Source organism: Mustela erminea, chromosome 3 (genome assembly GCF_009829155.1).
Source record: "Mustela erminea isolate mMusErm1 chromosome 3, mMusErm1.Pri, whole genome shotgun sequence".
NCBI lineage: Eukaryota > Metazoa > Chordata > Mammalia > Carnivora > Mustelidae > Mustela > Mustela erminea.
This window is the reverse complement of record NC_045616.1, coordinates 147,524,057-147,530,167: the sequence shown is the minus strand read 5'-3', so window position 1 is coordinate 147,530,167 and position 6,111 is coordinate 147,524,057. Positions and strand designations below refer to the sequence as shown.

The 6,111-nt window shown below is 34.2% G+C and overlaps 1 long non-coding RNA gene across 1 annotated transcript; it reads left to right on the top strand.

The window, feature by feature from the left end:
* The first annotated feature begins 206 nt into the window (after positions 1 to 206).
* Positions 207 to 4,952, top strand: LOC116585666. Its single transcript, XR_004283755.1, has 2 exons — positions 207 to 243; positions 4,772 to 4,952. It is a non-coding gene; the product is annotated as an uncharacterized LOC116585666 (long non-coding RNA).
* The last annotated feature ends 1,159 nt before the right edge of the window (positions 4,953 to 6,111 follow it).

Here is a 6,111-nt window from a genome sequence, read left to right as displayed (position 1 = left end):
TGCTAAAGCTGTGGAGAATAAGTTATTGGCCATGCATTACTCAAAATCAGAACCAAAAATAGACTATAAAGGAGAGCAGAAAATGCAGTAATATGTCATTTAGCATATTAATTATTTTGAATTAAAGTTAGTTCAGAAACAGCCTGCACAAGAAGGACACACTGACCATTCTTTTTCTTGGCAGGGAAATAAGGAAAACATCCATTTTGCCAGAAATAGGAAATTTAAAGCCAAAAAGTCCATGTAAGTAAATTTGTTAAGTCCTCACTAACTAGCCCATAGCACAAACTTCTTTGTCTTGTCAATTAGTCACAGAATTTTTGTTTCTTTGTCTAAAAGGCAAAAATGATGACTCCTTTAGTTATTTCACTGAGTCTTTTTTTTGTTTTGGTGGGGCTTCTATGTACAAAATTAAAATTGTTTTTATCTTGTTAATATGTTTTGTGTCAGTTTAATTTTTAGACCTGGCAAAGAACCCAGAAGGAAAAAAAAAAAAAAAGGAAACATTTTTTGTACCTATAACTAATAACCAGAAATAGAAGGGAAAACAACAATAAAAAGAGTCAGAATAAAAAGGAGAGGAAGGGGAAAACAGCAAAGTTAGATTCTATTTCTCTTTTTCTAAAGGTAAAATAAAAGGTGTTCTTGTGTTTGAACATCAATAACATTTGCTGCTTAAGCAACATAGTTTAAATGATTAAGGTAAGTGATTCCACTTGGTCATTGGAGTGGAACAAGCTATACAACAAACTATAATTTTAAGAAAGTTACTGTCCACATCAACCCCAGCCACTTCAAGACATGTCTCCAAAGGCAAAAGAAACAAAAGCGAAAATAAACTTTTGGGACTTCATCAAGATCAAAAGCTTCTGCACAGCAAAGGAAATAGTCAACAAAAACAAAGAGGCAACCCACAGAATGGGAGAAGATATTTGCAAATGACAGTACAGGCAAAGGGCTTACATTCAAGATCTATAAAGAACTCAAATTCAATCCCCCCAAAAACAGATAATCACATCAAAAATGGGCAGAAGACATGAACAGACACTTTTCCAAAGAAGACATACAAATTTCTAACAGACACATGAAAAATATTCATCATCATTAGCCATCAAAGAAAGTCAAATCAAAACCACATTGAGATACCACCTTACACTAGTTAGAATGGCCAAAATTAAGAAGACAAGAAACAAAGATATTGGAGAGTATGTGGAGAGATGGAAACCTTCTTATATTGTTGGTGGGAATGCAAGTTGGGGCAGCCACTTTGGAAAACAGAGTGGATATTCCTTAAGAAATTAAAAATAGAGCTATCCTATGACCCTGCAATTGCACTCCTGGGTATTTACCTCAAAGATACAGAGGCAGTGAGAAGAAGGGCCATGTGTACCCCAATGTTTATAGCAGCAAAAGCTACAATAGCCAAACTGTGGAAAGGGCCAAGATGCCCTTCAATAGACAAATGGATAAAGAAGATATGGTTCATATATATAATGGAATATCATGCCTCCATCAGAAAGGATGAATACCCAACTTTTGTATCAACATGGATTGGTCTGGAGGAAGTTATGCTGAGTGAAGTAAGCCTTACAGAGAAAGTCAGTTATCATATGGTTTAACTTACTTGTGGAGCATAAGGAATAACAGAGAGGACATGAGGAGAAGGAAAGAAAAGTGAATTGGGGGAAATTAGAGGGGGAGATGAAGCATGAGAGACTGTGGACTCTGAGAAACAAACTAAGGGTTTTGGAAGGGAGGGGGTGGGGGAATGGGTGAGCTTGGAGGTGGGCATTAAGGAGGGCACATATTGCATGGAACTTTGGGTGTGGTGCATAAACAATCTTGGAACACTGAAAAAATAAAATAAATTTAAAAAAAAGAAAGTCACTCATTTAAATGTAAGAATGTTTAAGTCAAAGATTTATTAATTCATTAATGAGTGAACCATGAAGATGGTGTTGTAGTTTGAATAGTATTACCGCCCCAAATACATTGAAGTTCTAACCTCCAGTTACCAGGAATTTGACCTTATTTGGAAAAAGGGTCTATGTAGATGTACCCTAGTTAAGATGAGATCATTAGATGGGACCAATACAGTATGACTGGTGTCTGTATGGGAAAAGAAGAGACACAAGCACACAGAGGAGGATGCCAATGTGAAGACACAGACATATGAAGAGACACTTGCGTAAATAGAAGTAGAGATTAGAGGGATGGATGTATAAGCCAAGGAGCACTAAGGATTTCTGGCAACATCAGAAGTTAACAGGAAAAAATAAAATGGGAAATATTTCCCCCTGGAGGCCTAAAGAGAGTATTGTGCTGTTTTGAAATATGATTTGGTAAAATCAAGATACCTTGATTTCATAATCCTGCTTCCTTGTCTCTCCAAGTCAATTTTTAGTCAACTTATCTAACTCCAGGAAAATAAACATGAGAAAATGCTGTTTTGTAATAACATGAAAGGTGAACTGACACATTTATGATTTTAAGTCTTTTCCAAGAATATGATATTTCTTGGCCTGTGTTCAAATATAAATTTGTGTCATTCATGATTGTTTTCCAGTTTTCTTTTTTTTTTTTAAAGATTTTTTATTTTATTTATTTGACAGAGAGACATCACAAGTAGGCAGAGAAGCAGGCAGAGAGAGAGAGGCGGAAGCAGTCTCCCTGCTGAGCAGAGAGCCCGATGCGGGACTCGATCCCAGGACCCTGAGATCATGACCTGAGCTGAAGGCAGTGGCTTAAACCACTGAGCCACCCAGGCGCCCTGTTTTCCAGTTTTCATTGGTATATTACCATTTAAGTCTACATTTAGGCATTTCAGTTAAGTTTGGTTATGAGTAGGTGCATTCTTCAAATAACCCTTCTAAATTCTTTAACGTGAATGCCCTTATTAATGCCATTTGACAAAATGATACATGTATATAGTATTAATAAACAATATTCAACTGAAACCAAAACAAGAGGTTACTATCAAGGTTTTCGGGGGTGTTTCATTTCGTTTTGTTTTGCTCATTTATATGACCATTGCAATGATAATTATTCTGCAATATCAACTATTGGAAATGACCCTCCATAAGTATTACTACTTTTCCCTGGCTGATTGATACATCTTTCTCTAATAATATTCTGTCTGGAAGTGTTTGACAATGTTTTACTTAACAATATGATGCATCTCTTTCCAAACACATATTTAACCATCAGTGCACTGGTCGCAATAATCATGTTATTAATTTGGAAAAGTCACAGGCAATAAAGTTAGTTAATATGCAAGAGAAGAGGAATACAGTGCTATTGGCCCCAAAGTTCCTTAAAAACAAGCTTTAATAAAGCTAAATATGATACTATAATTATATATATGTATATATATATATGTATATATAAGTACTTCCTATATGAAATAAGATACATTGAAAAGCTGAAAAAATTGTTTTTATGTTACTTTATATCTCATGAATTCTATCAATTTGTATTTAGATATGACATTCGAGAGAAAGTGAAGACAGAGATATGGTTACACAGTACCTTTCCATAGACTAAAGACCACATTGATTAATTGCAGTAAAATTTTTATAATACTTTCCAATCTCCTCATTTGCTTAATGACCTTATAGTAGATTAAGATGGTCACTTCAGTACTTTATTGCATAAACAACAGAATGCCCCTTTACTTGACATAGTGCAGCATTTTTCTTTCTTTACACACATATATATATATATATATATATGTATGTATTTATATATATATATATATTTATTTAAACGATTAAAACCAGGGAGGACAAAGCCTCAATAAGGTAATATGTTTATACTCCTGAGACCAAGGTTGTACAGCCTAATGTTAGGATTTGTTTAACAAAGTATTGGGTATTTAAAAATGAGGAAAAGTGAAAATAAAAGAAGATAAATGAAGAGATATGGAAGTGTTTTGCATGGAAGTACAAAGTATTTTTGATCTTTAATGACTACTGAGCAAGTAGGAGATAGTTCTATGTATAATTATATAATTTATAGAATACATTTTACTGATCCAGTAATAAGGGAGTAGCTTATTTCAAATGATATAGAAATTCTCCATCACCTGGAATACACATACACAGAAACACATACACATGATCACATATAAAAATGAAATGAAAGCTCTTTGGTAGTGTTGATGATGATGAAGATGGTGCTAATGACATACGTAATCCCTCTCTCTCTATACATATAAATATAATATCACTTAAGAGTACATGTGCATCATTGCTATTAGTTGTGGGAATGAATCTGTAAAATAGTCCCTTGATTATTATTTGGGAAATATTTATTTAGTGTAAAAATCATGAAATATGCACTTACTATTTAATTTATCTTGGATATGACATCTTGCTCCTTAGATTCCTTTAAATATACATTTATTCTGTCATATATATGTCAAAACACACACTATATTTTTTTTCATGCTGAAAATTAGATATGCTTTGAAATATATGATCATCCCATTTCAGATGAAAAAAATAAAAATTTCTGGCTGACAAGTACATTCTCATCAGGGGAAAAAAAAAAAAAAAAACAAAGTCCAAAGTCCAATAGTGACTTTAACAGAAAGTAAATTGTTCACATATGGAATCAACATAGGACAATATTGACATTTGTTAAAAAATGTTTATGTAGTGCTTTTAATCCCCTAGAAAGAAATACCAAATTCAAGCAACAATTCTATTTTTATTTCCTGACTTGTAATTATGAAACTCTAGCAACTTACTTTTCTTTTTCTCCATCTTAGCAATTTTACCTGAAGCTTCAGAAGATCCCGTGAAGAATGTACAATAATCAGCAGTTTGCTTACTTCCACACCAACAGAAGGAAATTTACACTTATATGCCCTGAAGAATTGACTCATTTCTGTAAATGACATATGGTGGAGAATCCTTTTTGAAAATAAATACTCCTGTTTTCATGCTGAACAGGTTTTTCATTTAAATTCATGACAACATATCAAAAACCTTGCCATAAAAATACAGAGCAATCAATTGAAGTAATACGGGATTTAAGGAATAAAAGATTTAAACAATTTAGTAGTTCTTCCATTCATTCTAAATTGAAATTTTAGAGAAGCTGTTTTAGAATATGCTGACAGAGTACACACAATCCACACACAAATTCAGCTGAAGGAAATTATCACAACTATAATGATTTTATTAAAGAAGAGAAATTAAGACTTTTTAGATTTTTAACTGAAGCTCATGCTTACCTATTAGAAATAAAACCTGAGACCATCTAGTTCAGCATGACTTCTTTTTTAAAATTTATTTGAGAGAGAGAAAGAGAGAGGGAGAGCATGTGAAGCAAGTGGGGGAAGGGGAAGAAGGAAAGAGAGAAGCAGATTCCCCACTGAAAAGGGATACTGCCCACTAAGACCAAGACCTGAGCCCAAGGCAGATGCCTAGCTGACTGAGCCACCCAGTGGCCCCATGTCAACATGATTTAAAAATTTATTTCATAATATTATTTTTTCAGGAAACTAGGACCGTTAACCAATAGATAACTTTTCTGTTTACTTCAGGAAATTCCTGCAAACCAATTTGTGTGAGCAAACTGTCTTTTCTGACAATAGATTTCTCACTTGGGCAAGTAACTATTGAACAGCAGTTTACTTATGAAGACTCACTTCAAGGCCCTCATCTGAAAGTGTCCCTTAATTCTAAGTGCTTATATTATAGACTTTACCTGTTCTAATCATTTACTGGCCTAAAAAGGCCTACCTAATCACTTAAGCCCAGACTCCAATGGCCTGTAAATATCATCTCATCATCTACTCCTCTAAAACACTGCCTTGTCCAAGTGGTGGTTTCCCTTGTGGCCATATTTCTTTGTCATTTAGCTTTGCTTACTCCACATGTTTTAGTTGGTCTTTTGGGGATTCCATAGGCAATAGCCCTGGAGGTTCTACAGAAACCATCCAAGACCCCTTTCCCATTATAGTTCAAGATCTTTAACAAAGAAACGTGGACTTTCCCTGAGCCTTTTGAATCATCCATTCGAGGGTCTCCCTGATCATAGTGATAAAAACAGTTTTGTGTTAGACCTGAAATCTAACTTCTTTATGTAGGACCCTCAAATTCT